Source organism: Bubalus bubalis, chromosome 4, assembly GCF_019923935.1.
Source record: "Bubalus bubalis isolate 160015118507 breed Murrah chromosome 4, NDDB_SH_1, whole genome shotgun sequence".
Classification (NCBI taxonomy): domain Eukaryota; kingdom Metazoa; phylum Chordata; class Mammalia; order Artiodactyla; family Bovidae; genus Bubalus; species Bubalus bubalis.
The window spans coordinates 43,770,598-43,794,428 of NC_059160.1; the positions used below are offsets into that span (position 1 = coordinate 43,770,598).

The 23,831-nt window shown below is 44.5% G+C and overlaps 1 non-coding gene across 1 annotated transcript; it reads right to left on the reverse strand.

Annotated features, from left to right (window-relative positions):
- Window positions 1-10,077: 10,077 nt before the first annotated feature.
- On the reverse strand, window positions 10,078-10,211 carry LOC112584855. Its single transcript, XR_003109241.1, has one exon. It is a non-coding gene; the product is annotated as a U4 spliceosomal RNA (small nuclear RNA).
- Window positions 10,212-23,831: the final 13,620 nt, after the last annotated feature.

Consider the following 23,831-nt stretch of genomic DNA (forward strand, 5'->3'; position numbering starts at 1 on the left):
AAAGCAAAATGGCTGTCTGAGGAGGCCTTACAAAGAGCTGTGAAAAGAAGAGAAGCTAAAGACAAGGGAAAAAAGGAAAGATATACCCATTTGAATGCAGAGTTCCAAAGAATAGAAAGGAGAGATATGAAAGCCTTCCTCAGTGATCAGTGCAAAGAAACAGAGGAAAACAGCAGAATGGGAAAGACTAGAGATCTCTTCAAGAAAATCAGAAATACCAAGGGACCATTTCATGCAAAGATGGGCTCAATAAAGGACAGAAATGGTATGGACCTAACAAAAGCAGAAAATAGTAAGAAGAGGTGGCAAGAATACACAGAAGAACCATACAAAAAAGATCTTCAGGACCCAGAAAATCATGATGGCATGATCACTCACCTAGCAGCAGACATCCTGGAATGTGAAGTCAAGTGGGCCTTAGAAAGCATCACTATGAACAAAGCTAGTGGAGGTGATGGAATTCCAGTTGAGCTATTTCAAATCCTGAAAGATGATGCTGTGAAAGTGCTGCACTCAATATGCCAGCAAATTTGGAAAACTCAGCAGTGGCCACAGGACTGGAAAAGGTTAGCTTTCATTCCAAGCCCAAAGAAGGGCAATGGCCAAAGGATACTCAAACTACCTCACAATTGCAGTCATATCTCATGCTAGTAAAGTAATACTCAAAATTCTCCAAGCCAGGCTTCAAAAGTACACGAACCATGAAATTCCAGATGTTCAAGCTGGATTTAGAAAAGGCAGAGGAACCAGAGATCAAATTGCCAACATCCACTGGATCATAAATATCTATTTCTACTTTATTGAGTATGCCAAAGGCTTTGACTGTGTGGATCACAATTAACTGTGGAAAATTCTTCAAGATATGGGAATACCAAACCACCTGACCTGCCTCTTGAGAAATCTGTATGCAAGTCAGGAAGCAACAGTTAGAACTGGACATGAAACAATAGACTGGTTCCAAATCAGGAAAGGAGTACGTCAAGGCTGTATATTGTCACCCTGCTTATTTAACTTATATGCAGAGTACATCATGAGAAACGCTAGGCTGGATGAAGCACAAGCTGGAATCAAGAGTGCCGGGAGAAATATCAGTAACCTCAGATATACAGATGACACCACCCTTATGGCAGAAAGTGACGAAGAACTAAAGAGCCTCTTGATGAAAGTGAAAGAAGAGAGTGAAAAGGTTGGCTTAAAGCTCAACATTCAGAAAGCTAAGATCATGGCATCTGGTCCCATCACTTCATGGCAAATAGATGGGGAAACAGTGGCTGACTTTATTTTTCTGGGCTCCAAAATCACTGCATATGATGACTGCAGCCATGAAATTAAAAGACTCTTACTCCTTGGAAGGAAAGTTATAACCAACCTAGACAGCATATTGAAAAGCAGAGATGTTACTTTGTCCACAAAGATCCATCTAGTCAAAGCTATGGTTTTTCCAGTAGTCATGTATGGATGTGAGTTGGACTATAAAGAAAGCTGAGCACCGAAGAATTGATGCTTTTGAACTGTGGTGTTGGAGAAGACTCTTGAGAGTCCCTTGGACTGCAAGGAGATTCAACCAGTCCATCCTAAAGGAAATCAGTCCAGAATATTCATTGGAAGAACTGATGCTGAAGCTGAAACTCCAATACTTTGGCCACCTGATGCGAAGAACTGACTCCTTTGAAAAGATCCTGATGCTGGGAAAGTTTGAAGGTGGGAGGATAAGGGGACGACAGAAGATGAGATGATTGGATGGCATCACCGACTCCAAGGGCATGACTTTGCGTAAACTCCGGGAGCTGTTGATGGACAGGGAGGCCTGGCGTGCTGCAGTCCATGGGGTCGCAAAGAGTTGGACATGACTAAGCAACTGAACTGAAGTTGTCAACTTAAAAATATAGTCACAACCTGAAAGTAGAAAGTTATTTTACTTAGTGGGAATGTTTACAACTCCAGTACTGGGAGACAGCATCTCAGTAGCTCTGAGAAAACTGCTCCAAGGAGGTAAGAGGAGTCAGGCTATATACAAGTTTGCAACAAACGGAGCAGGCAGTCTGAACAGCAAAGATCAGATATACAGTTAAGGAATTTAGCATCTTGTGTATGGGAAGATGCAAGCCTCTGGGCGCACTGCATTCTTTCCTTTCTATGCACCTCAGCTGTCTGGGGTCAATCCTGTTTCCTACTTCACCTTGCTTCTTGCATTGCCCCAGCTCCTCAGCAATCACAGTGGCAGGTGGCAGCATCCTCTGGATTGCAGTTTGGGGAGCCCTCATTCACATTTGCAGGCCAGAAATTACTGATGGCTGTGACATTTCTTGTTTATTAGTATGGCAGGAGATATTTTCATTTCACAAAGTAAAAAACACCTGCCCTCCTAAGGCATGGAGAAATGCCTTAGGGGTAGTCATTGGAAAAGACTTCAAAGCAAGGCAGGCATTACTGAAGCCAATTTCAAGAAGTAAGTTTAACTCACATCCTTTAAGATAATCACAAGAAAAGATGTCAACATAACTATTTATTAGAGATGCAAATCTAAACTACAGCGAGATATCACATCACACCAGTCAGAATGGCCATTGCCAAACACTAAAAACAATAACTGCTGGAGAGGGTGTGGAGACAAGGGAACCCTCCTCCACCCATGCTCGGGATGTAAATTGGTAACAGCCTCTGTGGAGGACATTGTGAAGCTTCCTTCCACCATGAAAATGAGAATGATGTTAGAATACTCCATACACAAAAATAAACTCCAAATAGATTTAAAAATCTGTAAGGATGGATACTATGAAATTCTTGAGAAAAATATAAACAGGACACAATTTGACATGAATGCAGCGAGTTCTTTGTGGATCTACCTCTTAGAAAAATGAAAAATAAATCATAAATCAGAAAATGGGACCAAATTAACCTTAAAAGCCTTTGTATACCAAAAGGAAACCCTCAAGGAAAGACAAGGACACCCCTCAGAATAGGAAGAAATATTTGTAAAGGAAGAGACCCTTAGGGAATTTATCTTCAAAACATACAAACAGCTTATGAAGCTCATTATCAAAAATACATACAAACAAAGAAAAAAAATGGGCCAAAGACCAAAATGGATATTTCTCTGAGGAAAGCCTACAGATAGCAGATAGGCACATGAAAAATGCTCAGCATCACGAAATGTTGCAGAAACCGGTACTCGAGAAACTAAGCATCAGACTTGAAGAGTTGGAGAACTCAGGTTTATTACGCCAGTGGGCCCAGAGGAGTTACCACTCCAAGCTCTGAGCCCACACAAAGGGTTACAGAGTTTTTATACACGGACAGGCATGATTAAGCGGGTTTGCTGGGGCTAGGGTGATTGCAAATGGTAGGACAAGGGTGAGTGAGACAAGCCGCATTCTTCATTCAAGAAGAGGCAGAGTCCTCCCTTTTCAGCTGTCAGTAGGTCTAGCCCTCTCTTATTCTGCAAAACCACCTCTGCCAGGAAATCTAGTTGGTCCTGTAAGGCCACTAAAGATTTGGCTACTCTCTCAATGTTGTCTGTGAAGTCTGTGGATCAGTTCAGTTCAGTTCAGTCGCTCAGTCGTGTCCGACTCTTTGCGACCCCATGAATGGCAGCACACCAGGCCTCCCTGTCCATCACTGAAGTCTTTGGATAGTGAATGGTTAAAGGTGGCTGATGAAGCAATTCTTCCTATTCCCCTACCTGTCCCAGCCGTGATTCCTGGACCAACCAGTAGGGGTATAAACTGGATGGCTCTTTTTGACCACTGCGTATGTGCTGCCAGAGGTACATGTGAGAGTCTGGTTGTTAGGGACAATATTCATCTGGGGAGTGAGGAGCGCTAAGGTGCAGCTAGACTAAGGTGCAGCTAAGGTGCAGTTAACTGGTAGACATAAGCAGGCATCTGTCCCACAAACAAAGAAAAGGCCTTGGTGGGGGCGGCACCATATTGCGTTTGTGGGGGATGAGTGGGCCGCTCATCAATTAAAAGTTTGATTACATTTGTCCCTGGCTAAATTGCCTACAGATTCAGTTCCTCCATCATTTGTAAAGCATTCTGGAGCCTTTTGAGTTAACTCAGTTGCCCTTAAGACTGGCCCTTGTAAGGGTGGATCTACAGGAGTTCCCATGGTTCTTGCACTATTTAATGGTACGGGTGTAGCTAAGTACTGTGGAGCGCCTAAGCAAAACAAGCAACCCCTGGCCAGCTGGGGGTTGGTGTCATTAAGAAGGCGATGAGTTTCTTGAGAACCTAGTACAGACGGGGGTCTAAGGGGGATTTAACTGTGTAACCTGGGTCTTGCTGCCAACAGGCAGAGCCTGATTTTTTAGGGCAAAGTTGGTCCGTGATTTCATTTGTCTGCATTATTGTCCCTGTCTAGTAGGTTTTTTCCATTTATTTGGCAGACAGACACCTGTTCTGGGTTGTAACATCTGCGTGGCATTTGGGGGTGGATGGAGGCACAGGGGCCTGATGGCAACGCCATGGTGTCGAGATACTGCCCGGGGTTTGGATCCTCTGGTGGCAGAAAGGTAGCAGCAGCTGGGGGCATAACTGGAAAACATTTTTTCACCCAGGCCCCTGGATATACATCGAATGGTTATGGAGGCAGTAGGTGATTGGCCTATAGGATTGGCTATCTATACATTGTTCTAGCTGATGGTTGAGTAAGAGATTTTTCAAGGGTTGACTGTAATGTTGACAGGTGTGTGATGGATAAGGAATGGCACCACCTGTTAGAGCAAGGGACACTAAAAGGCTGCAAAGCAGCCTGCACATAACAGATAACTGAACACTAGCAAAAGGCTTTCTCCCCATCTTTGGGGTGTCACGGCTATAGCAACTAAGCCTATCGTGAAGGGGGGAGAGCTATACTGTGAGCAATTTAGTTAATAGGGAGAATCGATCTTAAGAGATATCTAATAAGAATGAGGCTTTTCACTACAGTGAGATAATAGACAGCTAGCCACAGCTTCTGACCCAAATCCTAGTCCTAGGGTGTGACTGAAGCTAGTCCAGTAGTGAAGAGCATAGCAATAATACCAATCAGGGATAGAGTCCAGGGTTGACAATGAAAATCCATTGATATTTTGATAGCCGGCTCCTCAAGCTTCCACCGTGCGTTGACCAGCCAGCTGCCAGAGTGTGGCTGGAGCAAGGCTGAAGAATCCTCAAGCTTCTGCCATGCATGGACTGGTCAGCTTCCGGAGTGACTAGAGCTGGGTTCAGTGTCTTTTGTGGGTGAGGGCCGTTGTTTTTGGAACCAGACCTTGAGGGGATTCTCAGGGTCCCAGACTGTTTTCCAGGTGTCCTCATTACAGGAAGCCACTGTCTTCTTGACTCTGGTGTGGTGGATCCAAGGGATGAGACCTGTAACTTTAACAGCAGTAGGGGTTGCCAGGATGACCGTGTGAGGGCCTGTCCAAACTGGCTGAAGTGGTTCCTTTTTCCAGTCCTTAACCCATACTTCATCTCCCGGCCGAGAAGGATGAACCCAGTTGCCCAAAGGAATGGGTGTCCTTTCTAAGGTTTCTCAGGCGATGTGGTGGAAGACTTTTCCCAGGGCCTGGAGGTGTTGGGACATCTCCAGGCCACCTAGTTTTTGGGGGTTTCCCTTGAGTTTTCCTATCACTGGGGGCATCCTCCCACATAAGATCTCAAAGGGAGAACAGCCTGAGGACCTCGGGGTGCATCGGGCTCAGAGTAAAGAAAAGGGGTACATGTCGACCCAAGATAACTGGGTCTCCTGACAGAGTTTATCTAATGTAGTCTTGAGGGTCCAATTCATGTATTCAACTTTCCCTGAGCTCTGTGGCCTATAAGCAGTGTGAAGCTTCCATTTGATTCCCATTTGTCCTGGATAAAGTTTGGATTATCTCAGACACAAAAGCTGGCGCATTGTCAGACCCTATGGAGAGAGGCAGCGCATGTCTCAGGATTATGTCTCTTGTAAGGCCTTGGCCACTTCTTGTGCCCATTCAGTGCAAGTGGGGTAGACTTCAGCCCATTCTGAGTAGGTGCAGACTACCACAAGTAAATACTTACAGCCCCTATAGGGCTTGACTTCAGTAAAGTCCACTTTTGATCTTCAAAGGACAGTGTCCCAACGGTCTGCACCCCTGGGTTGGGTCTTGGTCCTTCGCTGGCATTGTTTTGTGCACAAATCACACATCTCGCAATGATCTGGGCACACAGGGTTGGGAGCTTAGGAATGAAATAGTAGCAGTTCAGTATACTCTCCAGCACAGTTTTTCCTAAATGAGTTGTCTCATGATGTTGTTTTACCAGCTGGACTGCTATATTGCTGGGAACAAAGAGTCTTTGGTCTGGGAGCTTCCTCCAGCCCTCTTTTTCTTTTATTCTTCTCTCATTTAGAGTCCATTAATCTTCTTCCTTGGTGTATCTCGGGGACAGAGGCAATTCTGGCTTCAAGTGGACCTTAAAGATTGACTCAGGGCCCACTGTGGGGCTCAGTTGGGTCACCGCCTCCTTGGCTTCCTGGTCAGTCAACCGATTTCTTCTGCTGATCGGATCAGTTCCTCGCTGATGGCCTTTAAAATGGATGACTGCCACTTGGAAAGGCTTCCAGACTGCTTCGAACAGCTGAAGGATTTCCTTTTTGTTTTTAATCTCCTTTCCCCCTGCTGTCGATAGTCCCCTTTCTTATAAATGGCTTCATGTACATGTAAAGTAGCAAAGGCATACTTTGAACCAGTATAGATGTTGACTCGTTTCCCTCCGGCATGCCTTAGCACCTGGGCAAGTGCCCGTAGCTCAGCCCGTTGTGCTGACCACCCTGTGGCAAGGCCTCAGCCTTCACTCTCTCGTCAGTTGTTATGGCATAGCCTGCTTTGTGCTGCCCATCTTGGATGAAACTGCTTCCATCAGTGAACAGTTCCAGTTCCAGGTTCTGGAGGGGAATGTCTGTCAGGTCCAGCCTGCTCAAGTAAATCTCATCTATGACCTCCTCACAGTTATGACCAGGGGTTTCTGATTCCATAGGTAAAAAGGTGGTGGGGCTCAGCGTCCACATAGTCTCGAGTTGGACCCATGGGTTTTCACAAAGCAGTCCTTGATAGTGAGCCATCCTGGAGTTCGTCAACCACTTATGCCCCCGGCTGTTCTTCAGGGCAATAGCAGCATGGGGAGCGTTTACATTTATATTTTGTCCTAGAATAAGCTGATCTGCTTCTCTGACCAAAACCACAGTTGCAGCTCATGCCTGGAGGCATGGCGGCCAACCCACAGCCACTGGATCCAGTCGTTTGGACAGATATGCAGCTGGGCTGCCACAGCCCAACTGCCTGTGTGAGGACCTCCAGGGCAGTGTGATTTTTCTCATGTACAAAGAGGTCAAAGTCCCGTGTCACATCTGGCAGCCCTAATGCTGGAGCACTGGTCAAGAGTCTCTTTATCTCCTCGAAGGCCTTTTTCTGTTTAGGCCCCCACTCCAGGGGGTCCTTACCAGATCCTGCTGTGGCTTTAAACAAAGGCTTGGCAATTTCAGAGAAACCCAGTATCCAGATTCGGCAGAATCCAGCAGCCCCAAGGAACTCACGGACTTCTTTCTTAGTGTTCAGCCGAGGTATTGAACAGATGGCTTGCTTCCTCTCATGTCCAAGCACCTGATGCCCTTTTGTGATGACAGACCCCAGGTATTTGACCTCCTGTCTGCAGAGCTGAGCCTTTTTCCATGACACCTTGTACCCTGTGGTGGAGAGTGGAGCCAACAGGGCTTTGGTGCCTCTCCTGCAGTCCCCTTGGGTGAGGCTGGCTAGCAACAGGCCATCCATGAACTGGAGTAGGGTGCAGTTTAAAGTTTCTCCAGGAAAGGCAGCAAGGTCCACACTTAGGGCTTCACCAAACAGGGTAGGTGAGTTTTTGAAGCCTTGTGGCACTGGAGTCCAAGTAAGCTGTGTCTTTCTCCCAGTGTGGGTCTTCCCATTCAAAGGCAAACAATGGCTGGTTGGCTGGTGACAGCCAGAGGCAGAAGAATGCGTCCTTGAGATCGAAGCAGGTGAACCAGCTTACCTGGGTAAGAGACTCAGGAGAGAGTAGGGACCACCGGATGGATGGTGATCACTGCACTGTTGACTGTGTGGAGGTCCTGGATGGGGCTGCAGTCATTCCCTCCAGACTTTTTGACAGGTAAGAACGGAGTGTTCCAGGGAGACTGACATTCGATTAGGATCTCGGCATCTTGTAGGCGCTGGATGTAGCCCCAAATTCCCAGGCATGCCTCCCATGGTAATGGATATTGTTTTTATCTAACAGGAGTGGCTCCTGGCCTCAGGTTCTCCACAATGAGGGCATGGTTTTTGGCCAAATCTGGGGGCCCCTTCTCTGCCCAAACATCAGGGAATTCTTTTAGCAGTCTGGGGGGATTTATTTGTTCCTTCCCTGAGGAATAGAAATGCCATTCATCTTCCCTGGGCATGGTCACGGCCATCATCAGAGCCAATTGGCTCCCCAAGGTGAGGCTCGCAGGCTTTCTGGGGGGTAAAGGTGATTTGTGCCCCCAGTTTTGTCAGTAAGTCTCTACCCAGCAGGGGAATGGGGTATTCTGGTAAGTACAGAAATTCATGAGTCATCAGATGGCCCCCTCGCTGACACAAACCGGCCTTGCAAAATGAGAGGGCTGTCAAGTCCCCTATGGTCCCAACAATAGTTGCTATTTGGCCTGTGAGGGGAGCCACAGGTGTGGTTACCACGGAGTGCTCAGCTCTGATATCCACCATAAAATTCATTGATTGGCTCCCCTACTTTCATCATGACCTTGGACTCCCAGACACCCAGGATCAGGAAGTCCGGTCTTCCCTAGTCTGATACTGCTCCAGCCAGGTGGATAAGGTTTTGGACAGCCATCTCAGGCGGTACCTTTCTTTGTTGGGTTGACTGAACTTCTTCGACCCTTTAGATGTCCCTGTGCAATGGGGGTGCTCATTCCTCCAGTGTCCAGTCTCTTTGCAATGGGTGCACTGGTCGTAGCATAGTGGTGGTCTCTTCTTAGTTTCCCCTTTCCACAAGGGAACAGTCTGTTTCACTGGATCTAAGCTCCTCAATGCTGCTGCTAGCAGGGCTGCTTTCTGCTCATTTTTTCTGAGTGGTTGGGCCACAAATACCCTACGTTGTCCCTATTCGTTTGTGCAAAATCTTGGGGGTAGGGTCGGTGCTATTAGAAGCAAGGAGTCTGTATGGAAACTTATCTGAATGTCCTGGAGTCCCAGTGACTACCTGGTGTACTGCTTGGACAGTCAGCAGGTCAAGAGTGCCCTCTGGCGGCCATCCAACGTCAGTTCAGTTCAGTTCAGTTAGTCAGTCACGTGGGACTGAGAGGTTAGGCCTCCCTGTCCATTGCCAACTCCCGGAGTTTACTCAAACTCATGTCCATTGAGTTGGTGATGCCATCCAACTATCTCATCCTCTGTCATCCCCGTCTCCTCTTGCCTTCAGTCTTTCCCAGAATCAGGGTCTTTTCAAATGAGTCAGTTCTTCACATCAGGTGGCCAAAGTATTGGAGTTTCAGCTTCAACATCAGTCCTTCCAATAAATATTCATAACTGATTTCCTTTAAGATGGACTGGTTGGATCTCCTTGCAGTCCAAGAGACTCTCAAAAGTCTTCTTCAACACCACAGTTCAAAAGCATCATTTCTTTGGCACTCAGCTTTCTTTATAGTCCAACTCTCACATTCATACATGACTACTGGAAAAACCATAGCTTTGACTAGACAGACCTTTGTTGGCAAAGTAATGTCTCTGCTTTTTAATATGCTGTCTAGGTTTGTCATACGGAGAAGGCAATGGCACCCCACTCCAGTACTCTTGCCTGGAAAATCCCATGGATGGAGGAGCCTGGTAGGCTGCCGTCCATGGGCTCACTAGGAGTTGGATACAACTGAGCGACTTCACTTTATTTTTTCACTTTCATGCATTGGAGAAGGAAATGGCAACCCACTCCAGTGTTCTTGCCTGGAGAATCCCAGGGACGGGGGAGTCTGGTGGGCTGCCGTCTCTGGGGTCGCACAGAGTCGGACACGACTGAAGTGACTTAGCAACAGCAGCAGCAGCAATATAACCTTGAGTAAATAAGCAGGATACAAACTGAATATATATTATCTTTTAAAGGAAAAAAGCCTATAGGAAAACAATTTGGGGAAAAGTTTTCAATTAGCAATAATCGCGCCTCGGATAAACCTCATTGGCTACGATACTGCCACTGCGCAAAGCTAGGAAAACAATTTTGTTGTTACCAACAGTTATCTCTATATAGTATGATTCCAAATATTTAATGTTATTCTTTATATACATACATCGTTATTGTCAAATTCTCCACAATGAGCATGTATTAAGAATTTATATCAATCAAATAAAATTAGAGTATCAACCCACTTCAGTACATTGTGCATAATAAACCCTCTATTACTGCATGAATGAAAAGGAAACAGAAAGAATTAAATGAGATTTGTTACATTCTTACATAAAAATCTATTACAATAGAATTCAAATTTTATTTTTTAATCAAATAGTTTCTATTTCTTATTAGAAAACAAAGCTTTGATGAATATGGGCTAGAATTACAACAGGTAACATTATTGGCAAGTTACCACTGGCCAGGCATGTGCTAAGCATATCATATTCTTTACCTCATTTATTCCTCAAATTTATATTTTGAAACAAGATTATACCCAGTTACGGGAGAAATGGCAACCCACTCCAGTACTCTTGCCTGGAAAATCCCATGGATGGAAGAGCCTGGTGGGCTGCAGTCCATGGGGTCGCTGGGAGTCCGACATGACTGAGCGACTTCACTTTCACTTTCATGCATTGGGGAAGGAAATGGCAACCCACTCCAATGTTCTTGCCTGGAGAATCCCAGGGACGGGGAGCCTGGTGGGCTGCCGTCTATGAGGTCGCACAGGGTCGGACACGACTGAAGCAACGCAGCAGCAGCAGCAGGTTTGTCATAACTTTCCTTCCAAGGAGCAAGCGTCTTTTAATTTCACAGCTGCGGTCACCATGTGCAGTGATTTTGGAGCCCCCCAAAATAAAGTCTGCCACTGTTTCCACTGTTTCCCCATCCATTTGCCATGAAGTGATGGGACCAGATGTATAGCCCAATATATACCTAAGTCATCTGACTTAGTTTGTTCCATACCAATTCTTATTTTTTAGAGAAACTATATACTGGCATTGTCCATAAGGCACCCAGCCTAGTTTTCTAGTGTTATTAGACTGATTATCCATAGAATGATTTAATTGTTTCCAGTATAGAGGAGACTTTAAATGCGTGCAAGGTGCAGCTCCTGCAGTTAGAGGGCAAGAAAGCAAACTTAGTTACAGACATGCAGAGCCAGGAATGGCTTAAAATAAAAAAAAAATAAAAAAAAAAAGGAATATTCAGGTCTGCTCATTGTTTTCTTTATCTTCTTTGTTCTCAGGAAGGGGAAAGAGAAAAACTCATTTCTCTCTTTTTTATCCCTTTTCACTGCAACACAAGTACCTTAGGATCCAGCAGTCCCACAGCTGGGAATAAACCCAGAGAAAAAATTTTAAACATTTAAAAGACAAAGAAACCCCTGCGATCTCAGCCCAAAAAGGTACAATAGTCAAGTCTGGGAAGGAAGCTAAATGTAGAAATTACAGACGAATGGAAACAGAGGATGGGGCACAGGTACACAATGCAATATTTCTCAGTGATAAGGAAGTAGGAAATAATGCCAAGTCCAGCCACAGGAAATAAAGTAGGGATGATCATTCCGAGTGAAGTAAGGGAGACAAGTATCATGTGATTTCAGTAGGTGTAACCTAAAAATGGATACAAATGAAGTTCTTTCGCAAAGAGACACAGCCTCACAGATTTAGAAAAGAAACTCCTGGTCACCAAGAAAATCAAGATGCAGTAGATCGAAAAGAAAAAAAAAGTAGAAAACCCCACAAGATTGTAATTCACTCCTGTTCAAATTATAGGGTAAAAACAGAAAAATATGGAAAAAGAAATGTTGATTCTATCCCCCTCAGGCCATAGTTACCTGAGCTGATGTCACATCCCTGGAGCCTGACTGGCTTCGGTACCAAGGCTGGAGTGTCCTGGGGCTGAGGGAGCTGGGAGCATGTAGCAGGCAGTGTACCTCCACAATGAACCTGGAGTGCCTGTTGCCCTCTGCAGAGCCTCCATCCTTCAGAAACAAGTGGGAGAAATTAAGAGTTTGGAATTAACACATACACAGTAATATATACCAAATAGATGATTAAAAAGTAACTACTGAATAGCATAGGAAAGTCGATGAGCACACTGTAATCACCTATATGTGAAAATGAACCCAAAGAGAATAAACATCTATGCATAACTGAAACATGTATCTGTACAACTGAAACAAACACATCAGAAATTAACAATATTCCAACATAAAAATAACAAGGAAATTACAGGGAAAAAAAGAAGAGTGGGACATGAAGAACTGCTGCTCCCTTGTGGCCGTCTAATTTAACACCACCATGAAAAGCAGTACTCATGGGTATTTAATATGCACAAGGATCAAGGGGCTGAAGGTAAATAATACCTGCCTTCAAGAAATGTCCTAGGTGTCACTGGAAAAAAAAAAAAAAACTCAAAACAATGCAGGCATTCAAGTGGTCAATTTCAAGAGGTAAGTTTAACTCACACCCTTTAAAAGAATCACATGAAAAGATGTCCACATCACTAAATATTAGAGACATGCAAATCAAAACTACAATGAGGTATTTCCTCACATGGTTAACAATGGCCATTGTCCAAAAGTTGACAAACAATAAATGCTGGAGAAAGTGTGGAAAAAAGAGAACCCTCCCACACTTAGTGAAAAGGTAGATTTGTAGCAGTCACTATGAAGAACAGTGTGCAGGTTTTTTAAGAAATGGTCATGAGAATGAAATTAGAATATTCCCTAACAGCAAAAACTCCAAATAGATTAAAGACCTAAATAAAAGGACAGATAATATGAAACTCTTAAGGGAAAAAGCAGAACACACTTTGACATAAAATGCAGCAAGTTTTTCTTTGATCTACCTCTTAGAACCATGAAAAATAAAAAATAAATAAATGAAAAAAATAAAAATAAATGGGACCTAACTCCCCTTAAAAGTACTGGCACAGCAGAGGAAACCATAAACACAACAAAAAGACAGACCCCATAATGAAAGTAATATGTGCAAACGGAGACACCCACGAGGAATTTCTCACCAAAACATACAAACTGCTTATGCACCTCAATATCAAAGAAACAACCCAGTCAAATAAGGGCACAAGATTTAAATGGACCTTTCTCCAAAGAAATCATAGAGATGGCCATGAAGCACATGAAAAGATGCTCAGTATCTGTAAGTACTAGAGAACTGCGAATCAGAAGTGGCGTCATCTCACACACGTCAGCATGGTCAGCATAGAAAATCTATGAGAATAAATGCTGGAAAGGGAATGGAGGGAAAAGAATCCTCCTCCCTGTTGATTGGAATGAAAGTCGCTAAATCCACGAAGGAGAACAGGACAAAGGGTCATTAAAAACTAAAGAGTGAAGTACCGTAGGACCCAGCAATCCCAATCCTGGGCACAGATCCAGAGAAAACCATAACTTTAAAAGACAGAGGCACCCAATGTTCATGGCAGCACTATGAACAATAGCCAATACAGGGATGAAGCCTGAGTGGGTAAGCACAGATGACTGGGTAAACAAGATGCATACACGCACACAGAGCAGTTACAGCTCAGCCGTAAAAAGGGGGACATCATGCCACGTCCAGCAACAAGGAAGGAAGTAGAGATGATCATACTAAGTGAAGTAAGACAAAGGAAGACAAGTATCATATGATGTTTCTTGGAGGTGGATTCTAAAAATGGATACAAATGAACTTCTTTCCCAAAAAGAAACAGCATAACATAGCAAAGCACCTTATGGTTACCAAAAGGGAAAGGTGATGGGCAAAGGAAATGAGAAGGTGGACACGGACATACACACATGACTCTTTGTAAAATAATCAACAAGAACCCACTATAGGATGAGTACCCCGAATCAACACTGCATAATAAACTATATGGGAAGAGAACCCAAAAAAGAACAGGTACTATGCATCACTAGAGCATTTATGCATCACTATGCATGAGTGAATCATGTTGCTGTACACCTGAAACAAATAAACTCTACAACATTGTAAGTCACCTCTGCTGCTGCTGCTGCTGCTAAGTCGTGTCAGTCGTGTCTGACTCTTAGCGACCCCATGGACTTCAGCCCACCAGGCTCCTCTGTTCATGGGATTTTCCAGGCAAGAGTACTGGAATGGGTTGCCATTGCCTTCTCCGAAGTCACCTCTACACTATTACAAAATACAAATTACAAAAAGAGAATGCTGACTCTATTCCCTTTAGGCCTTAGTGATCTGGGACGCTGCCATATCCCTGAAGCCTGGGCAGGCTTAGGTCCCTTGGATGGACTGTCTTGGGGCTGAGGGAGCTGGGGAGGATGTGCCAGCTAATGAGCCCTGCCCCATGGACCTGGTAAGCCAGTTCCCCTATGCACCGGCCCACAACCACCAGATCCTGGCAGCCTCCTGCAGTCAAACTACACCTACTGCACCCAAAGGATGTGGAGCCTCTGGGCTGGAGGAGCTTTGAAAAGCCCCCTTGACTCCATGTTTCCAGGTGATGCAGTTCCCACCTCCAGATTTCTTCCCCACCTATGATTAAAGTACCCTCCACAGAGTAGTGTTGCAGGAATTGGGATGTGTCCAGGGGATAGGGATAAGGAAGGAAGAAGGAATTGGACACAAGCTTTGGGTATTTCTTCTGGCACATTCCACTTTAACGGACAATCCAGAAACAGGACTTTCCCTAAGGCTCTGGTTCCCCTAGTAACCAGGGTAGGGGCATGAGACATGTTGCCACCTGGTGGCCATTTCCCATAACAACTTTAAATCCTTTGCTCACCAGCATTGTGGTGCCACTAGGCTGCACTAGACCTGCGGGCTGTAAGTAAAAAACATCTGCTCTCAAGAAATGCCCTCGGGGACGTCAACAGAAAAATATTAAAAACAGAGCAGGCATTCAAGAAGCCAATTTGAATAAGTTTAACTCACACTGTTTAAAAAAAAATCACATGTAAAAATGTCAATATCGCTAAATATGAAAGAAATGCAAATCAAAACTTCAAGAAGGTATCACCTTGTAAGAGTCAGAATGGCCACAGATGGAAACTCTACAAGCAATAAATTCTGGAGAGGGTGTAGAGCAAAGGGAATCCTCCTGCACTGACGCTGGGGATGGAAATTGGGAGCAGCCACCGTGGAGAACATCGGGCAGCTTCCTTAGCGATGAAAATGACAATGAAATTAGAATGCTCCCTAACACCATACACAAAAATAAACTCCAAATAGATTAAAGATCTAAATAAAAGGGCAGATACTATGAAACACTTGAGGGAAAGAGCACATGCCTTGACATAAAATGCAGCAAGTTCTTTTTTGATCCACCTCATAGAATCATGAAAATAAAACAAAAATACACAAATGGGGCCTAACAAACATTAAAAACATCTGTAGAGCAAAGGAAACCATCAGTGAAAGAAAAAGACAACCCTCAGAATGGAAAAAAGTTCTTGCAAACAAAGATACCTATAGGGAATTTCTCTTCAACACATACAAACCATTAGTACAGCTCAATATCAAAAATACAAACAATCCAATAAAAAATGGGCCAAAGAATAAATGCACATTTCTCCAAAGAAGTCATAGAAATGGCCATAAAGCACATGAAACAATGCTCAGCATCACTGGTTCTTCAGTTCAGTTCAGTTGTTCAGTCGTGTCCGACTCTGCAACCCCAAGAATTGCAGCACGCCAGGCCTCCCTGTCTATCACCAACTCCTGCAGTTCACCCAAACTCATGCCCATCGCGTCGGTGATGCCATCCAGCCATCTTATCCTCTGTCATCCCTTTCTCCTCCTGCCCTCAATCCCTCCCAGTATCAGAGTCTTTTCCAATGAGTCAACTCTTCGTATGAGGTGGCCAAAGTATTGGTGTTTCAGCTTTAGCATCAGTCCTTCCAAAGAACACCCAGGACTGATCTCCTTTAGGATGGACTGGTTGGATCTCCTTGCAGTCCAAGGGACTCTCAAGAGTCTTCTCCAACACCACAGTTCCAAAGCATCAATTCTTCAGTGCTCAGCTTTCTTCACTAGTTCTTAGAGAAAGGCAAATCAAATGTACAATGAGGTATCACCTCACATTGATCAGAATGGCCATATTGAAAACCCTACAACAATCAAGTCTGCAGAGGGTGTGGAGAAAAGGGACCCCTCCTACACTGTTGGTGGGAACGTAAGTCACTATACCCACTAGGGAGAACATTATGGGGGTTCTTAAAAAACTAAACAAAGAAGTACCCAGTGAGCCAGCAGTCCCATACCTAAGCATAGATCCAGAGAAAACCAAAATTAAAAAGACACCTGCACCCAACGATCATCATGGTGGCACTAGGTACAATAACCAAGACACAGAAGCAGCTTAAGTGTACAAGGACAGATGAATGAAGACAGAAAATGGGGTACATATACACAATGCCAGTATTACTCAGATGTAAAGAAGGATGAAATAATGCCATTTCCAGTTACCGGGAAGAAACTAGAGATAATCATACTAAGTGAAGTAAGTGAAAGAGAAAGACAAGTATAGGATATTACTTCCTGTGGAATCTACACATGGATACAAGTAAACTTCTTTACAAAAGAGGAACAGCCTCACAGACTTAAAAAAGAAACTCATGGTTACCAAAAAAGAAAGGCAGAGGGACAGAGAGTAATTAGCTGGTCCAGATCAATATATACACCTTAAAAGAGATGCTAAAGGGCTCATAAGTCACAAGTCTAAGAGGGCTGTAAATGACACCTGTCCTCAAGAAATGTCCTGGGGTAAATCACTGGAAAAAAATTCTAAACAGGGCCAATTTTGAAGAAGCCAGATTGAAGAGGTAAACTGTTTTTACAAGATGTAAAATAATAATAAAAGCACATGGAAAGATAGTCCACATCAGTAATTATTAGATTAATGCCAAACAAAACTATGAGGTATCACCTCACACTGTTCACAATACCCATCATCGAAAAGACCTACAAAGAACAATTACTGCAGAGAATGTACAGAAAATAAAATCCTCCCACAGTCTTGGTGGGATATAAATGGTGAGGCCACGACGGAAAACATCATGGAGTTTCCTTGAAAAACCAAACATAGAGGTATCATATGACCCTGCAATCCCATTCCTCAGCTTAGGTCCAGAGAAAATCACCATTCAAAACTACACGTGCACCGTGATTTTCAGGGCAGCACTATTTACAACAGTCAAGTCACAGAATCCACCAAAATGTCCATTGACAGAAAAATGAAGACTACGTGGTACATCTAGACACTGGAATGCTGCTCAGCCATGAAACAGAACGAGATAATGATATTGGCAGTAGCCTGGATAGACCAAGAAATTATCATACTATACATACTTTTCAGAGAGAAAAGGACAAACATCCTAAGATATCACGTACAGGTGAAATCTATAAGTTTATACCAATGAACTAATTTACAGAATAGAAACAGACTCATAGACTGAGAAAATCAAATTATGACTATCAAAGGAAAGTTAGAAGGGACAGAGAAATTAAGAGTTTGGGATGAACTTATACATCAAGTTGATAATGAAAAAGGACCTACTGAATAGAACTGAGGACTCTACTGAACAAACTGTAATAACTTATATGAGGAAAAAAACAGAAAAAGAACAGATATACATCTGTGTATAACTGAATCCAATTCATGTACATCTAAAACAAACAAAACATCAGAAATCAACTCTACCCCCAATATAAAATAACAATAAATTACAGATTAAATTACACGAACTTGGTCTAGAGGAAATCAGACAGTGCTGACTCTATGAATTAGATATATGATATGCTGTGATATTAACATGACACCACCAAAGGTTTTTTCACTCAGCAGAATGCAGAGCAGCAACTCACTCAAAGGTGCCTGACCTCATGTGAATGTGACAATTTGAAGAAAAGAAAAAGGACCACAGGTTAATCAGGGCAACACCCCCAATTCAGATGTTTGAAATCTCAGAGTGGAATAGATACACTGAGGTAAGAACACATGTGGGGTCTCTGCACAGGATCCAGAGCCATGTGGATGGGGTGAGACCCACGTGGATGGGGTGAGACCCACGTGGATGGGGTGAGACTCGTATAATCCCCAGACCCTGCACCTGGGGTCACATGTCCACAGTCTCAGGGTAATACATCTCCCAGACTCTGTACCTGGGGTCACAGGTCCACAGTCTCCAGGGTGACCCCCACTCCCAGACCCTGCACCTGGGGTGGCAAGACCCTTGGTTAGGATACCAGGTCTCTGCTGGTTGGGCCCCTATGGTGGAAATGAGTGAGTTCCTATAACCTCCTGGCTTGGTAGATAGAAGTGTTGGGTTGGTCTCCTTCACCCACACTTGTTCCAAAGAAGTCCTCCTCTTTTCCCTTCGGTTCTATGTGATATTAACTGTTTTTACAGCTGTCATGATAATACTGAACACACTACCTTTGTGCTGGCAGTCTCGGTCTTTTGTTGTCCTGCTGAGGTGCTGTGAAAACACACCAGATGCTGGGCTGGAAGACGAGGGGCAGGTCTGGTCTCTGCTGAGTATGGACGGTCTACTGGAAGGAGATCACAGCAGCAACCTCACCTGCTGCTCACTGGCTTTTTGCCTGATTCATGTGCCCTGCAATCAGTTGTGAAAGTAAACCTGCTCCCTTCTTGCCATGCTCGTGCTGGTGAATTGGAATAATGACCAGATAGCTCACCTGAGGAGTCTCCAGGAGCCCCAGGGATGGGGAACCTTGCAGGGGTAAACAGGGAATAGGCACAGGCCTGTATGAAATGATACTGTAAAGCATTAATTCCTAAACACGAGGCAAGTGAAGCTCACATGTATTCTTCCCTTTTTCTTAGCTTTGAGTGAATGGTCTCCCTCTGTACATGATTCTGACCCATGCAGATGGGGTGAGACTCACACAGTCCCCAGACCCCTCCCCAACTGGGGTCACACGTTCCCTTGGTCAGGACACCATGGCTATGGTCGATGTGAGAGTTGGACCACAAAGAAGGCTAAGCACCAAAGAACTGATGCTTTCGAACTGTGGTGCTGGAGAAGACTGTTGAGAGTCCGTTGGATAGCAAGGAGATCAAACCAATCAATCCTAAAGGAAATCAGCTGTAAATATTCATTGGACGGACAGATGCTGAAGCTGAAGCTCCAATACTTTGACCACCTGATGGGAAAAGCTGACTCATTGGAAAAGACCCTGATGCTGGGAAAGACTGAAGGCAGGAGGAGAAGGGGGCAACAGAGGATGAGATGCTGGATGGCATCACTGACTCAATGAATATGAGTTAGAGCAAACACCAGGAGATAGTGGAGGACAGGGAAGCCTGACAGGCTGCAGTCAGTGTGGTCACAAACAGTTGGACACGACTTAGAGACTGAACAACAACAGCCAGGTAGCCTACCTGAAGTGTCTCGATGAGCCCCAGGGGAGATGAACTTGTCAGAGGGAAAGACTAAGAGCCCTACCTCAGCACTGACCCCTGGGAGGGCCATGGAACCCCACGGTTACCCAGAGAAACCCACCTCAGCTCCAGACCCCAGACATCTGAGCACTGACATTCAGACACAGGCACGGAGTTTTCCAAGACAGAGGCCAGGCCGGGTGTCTACCCAGGTTTCCGTGTCCTACTGCACAGAGAACCCAGTCAGGTATAAACGTTCTCACTGTAGAAGCACACAGTCTCATCTAAACATAATCAGTGTAGACAGGACTTGGAGAGGTCTGAATCTACCATATAGAAAGAACTTGGCAGTAGCTTAGGGCTGTACTCCCAGGAGGCACAGGTCACACACCTGGGGTCTCTCATCTTTGGACAGGGGGCTCACCTCTGTGTGGGAATTAGGATCTTTCTTGAAGAAATCATCACTGGTTTCACACTTCACCCACATCAGGAAATGGAACAAAAGCTTTGTCACTAAACATTTCATCGGATAAAACAAAACTGTAACCAGTTTCTGCGGACACATAGTGGTCAGGGACCAGGGGAGAGCCACGAACTTCCTGGAGCTCAGTCCAGTGTTCAGCAAGGACAGACCGGAAGTGGCCTGGCTGCAGCATCCCAGGCTCCCAGCAGGAGGCGCTGCAACAGTCACCCAGGCAGGACTGTCCTGCAGGGTCTGGCCAGGACAGCGGGTCAGTCCATCCTGATGGTCAGTTAGGGGTGGAGCGTGTTCAGGTCCTGTTTCCCCACAGAGTCATGGGGAGGGGGCCTGACACCTCCTAGGCTCCCGGTCAAGTGATTTCGTGCAAGGGTTGACGCCCACAGGGCCCAGCACTGAATCCAAGCAGAGAATTCAGGCAGAGGTAGGGCATAGACGCCTCAGAGCAGAGAACCCACGGGGAGCTCCCACCTGTACCTGCCTGCCCACCTCAGGCCCCAAACCCCCAGTCCACGACCCATTACCACACACATACACACACACACACACACACACACACACACATGCCACACATATGCGCTGAGCACCTACACCGTGCACACAAACAGTACATGTGCGCACACACAGGCATAGCACACACAGGGGGAATAAAATGAATACCCTAAAGCGTGCCTTCCTAAACACAAGTGAAGCTCATATTCATTCTTCCCTTCTTCTGAGCTTTGATAGTTTTCAAAATAAAAGGTTTATAAAGTAGTTCATGGTGAACGACTTTTGGTTCATGGGACTTTCTGAAGTTATTCCACAAATATTAAAGACGTGAGAGATAAATGTAGATATTCCATGTGTCCCTCAACAGAGGAATGGACAAGCAGAACATGGTCCATCCACACAATGAATGTTGTCCACCTGAAAGGAAGGCAGTGCTGACACATGCTACAGCATGGGTGAACTGAGGGCATTATGCTCCGTGACATAAGCCAGACACGAAGAGCAAATGATGTTTGAGTCCACTCATACAAGGCCCCTAGAGCAGTCGGCTCCATATTCACAGAAAGCAGGATGCTGGGTGTCAGGGGCTGAGAGAGAGGAAAGGGGACTGGGTGGCTCATGGGGACTGTTTCAGTTTTGCAAGGTAGAAGTAGTGGCTGAACAACAAGAAGAATGCCCACAAGCATGCACTGCAGCAGCATTAACAACAGCTGAGACATGGAAATAACCAAAATGTACATGGACAGATGAGTGAATAAAGAAGTCATATATACATAGAATGGATTATGATTCAGCCTTGAAAAAATAGAATGCCATTTTCAGGGATAATCTAGAATTATCATAGATTAATCTACAACAATCATAGTAAGTGAAGTACTTCAGAAGGAGAAACTGATACCAATGAGCTATTTTATAAAAGCAAAATATACGCAGTCTTAGGAAACAAGCATGGTTACCAAAGGGGAGTTATGGGTGGAAGGGATAAATTAGGACATTGGGATTAATGTATACTCACAAATACATATACAATATAGGATTAACACGGACGTACTTTAGAAAGGGTGGTGTGCTACACACCCTATAATAATGTGTATGTGAACAAAAAAGATGAATCAATATATGTATGGAGATAACTGATGAAGAGTCTCTCCACCTACAAACACAACATCGTAAGTCAGCTATCCTCCAAAAGAAGTAAACGTTAAGTTTAAAAAAAATAAAAAACAAGGATTAATGAGACACAAGTTTCTGGCATGTCTTAGAAGAAACTGTTAGGTTAGGTAGAATAGGGAAAAGGAGTCCAAAATGGCGGTGGCTAAAAGACAAGGAGGGGGAAAGCCCGTGAAAATAGAACAAAAGAAAGTCCGAGGACCGGAGTGAGGACCTCAGGAAAAACAAACAACACTCCTGGCTGGCCCAATTTACATAGGACAGGCCCAGGGAGAGATAAACAGATAAATGGAGGAGCCAAAGCTTGCTCGCTCGCTCTCTCTCTCTCCCGAGTGCTGGGGCATTCTTCTCTTTGCGTTTTGGGATCAACGGGCCCTCACGCCTCGAAGATGGATTTTCCTGCTATCTTCTAAATAAAATAGAGCTGTAACACTGAGCTGTAACACTGATTTGTCTAAGAGCTATAACATGGTTCATTTGAGACCTGAGAGCTATAACACGGTCTATCCAAGACCTGAGAGCTGTGACATGCCGAGGGGCTTTAATGTCCGTCACTCCAAATCTTTGTTGTGACGATACAAAGAACCGAGGAACATACTCTGGAGTGAAAAAACCGTGGACTAGGAGTAACCCTAAAGTTCTGGTTACTATAGTAACAGGAATAGAACATGAAGAAATCCTGTCTCCTTGTGGCCATTTCGCACAACAGAAACTTTAAAGCTATTGCTTATGCTGCAGTAAAATAAGAAAAACTTTTTTCTCTTTGGTCTTTTGATTCCTTCTCTACTTTTGCTGTTCCTGATCTACAGTCTGCATTGATAACTAAGTTTCCTTCTTTTCAGAAGACTAACCAATTGACTGTTTTGAAACAATGCAGGAAGGAACAAGAATATAGGAACCTTATACCTTTGTGGAAATAAATGTTTCTGGAAGGAAATAAAAAGATGGCTTTAATCCCCAAGCTGGCAGAGGAGAGAACGCACTAGGCTTGTGCCTCAAGAACTGTGTCTCCCCCAATGGGGAATCAAGGAGATCACACAGTTGGGCCTCATACTCAGAGGCTGTAGATAAAGGGCAAATATGTAAGGATCCTGTATTCTTTCTTTTTGCATTGTTTCAAAAAGAGTCAACAGGCTGGCATCAGGGAGCCCAGTATCTTGGGTCTAACAGGCGGTCCCAGGAGTTGGGTTCATTGCTTTTTGTGGACTGCACTGCAGCTTTCTTTCCTTAAGGCAAAAAGAGGGACAAACAAATGACAAGGGATGGTTTGCAGTGTAACATAAAATTAACCATCATTTAACTTAAGGATGTGACTAGCATGAAATTAAAAAATAATAGATGCAAAGTATGGTTCATGCACAGTTAGAGGGCACGGGGTATCTCTGGAGAAGGTCGTAGTAAACCAACTCCAGTATTCTTGCCTGGAGAAATTCATGGACAGAGGAGCCTGGTGAGCTACAGTCCATGGGATCACAAAGAGTCAGACACGACTGAGCAACTAACACACACACACACACACACACACACACACGCAGGTGCAGGACATAGCTTACATAATGGGTTAGTCTTCTGAAAAGAAGGAAACTTAACAGTGCAGACTGTAGATCAGGAATAGTTAAAATAGACAAAGATTCAACAGAGAAAAACACTATTTCTTATTTCACTGCAACACTTATAAACACTTCATATTCACAAGGACTGCTGGGCTCTAACATGGACGGAGGAGCCTGATGGGCTGCAGTCCATGGGGTCGCGAAGAGTCGGACATGACTGAGCGACTTCACTTTCGCTTTTCACTTTCATGCACTGGGGAAGGAAATGGCAACCCACTCCAGTGTTCTTGCCTGGAGAATCCCAGGGACGGGGAAGCCTGGCGGGCTGCCATCTATGGGGTCGCACGGAGTCAGACACAACTGAAGCGACTTAGCAGCAGCAGGAGCTGGGCTCTAAATGATACCAGCACTTTAAAAATGTCCATGGGTAACTAACTGAAAATAAATAAAAACTGGGCAGACTGTGAAGAAGAAAATTTCCACAATCAATTCCATACACACTGGTTAAAATCAAAGCCTATGAAAACGTGCTGCACATCAGGAATTGTTCAGTTCAGTTCAGTTGCTCAGTCATGTCCG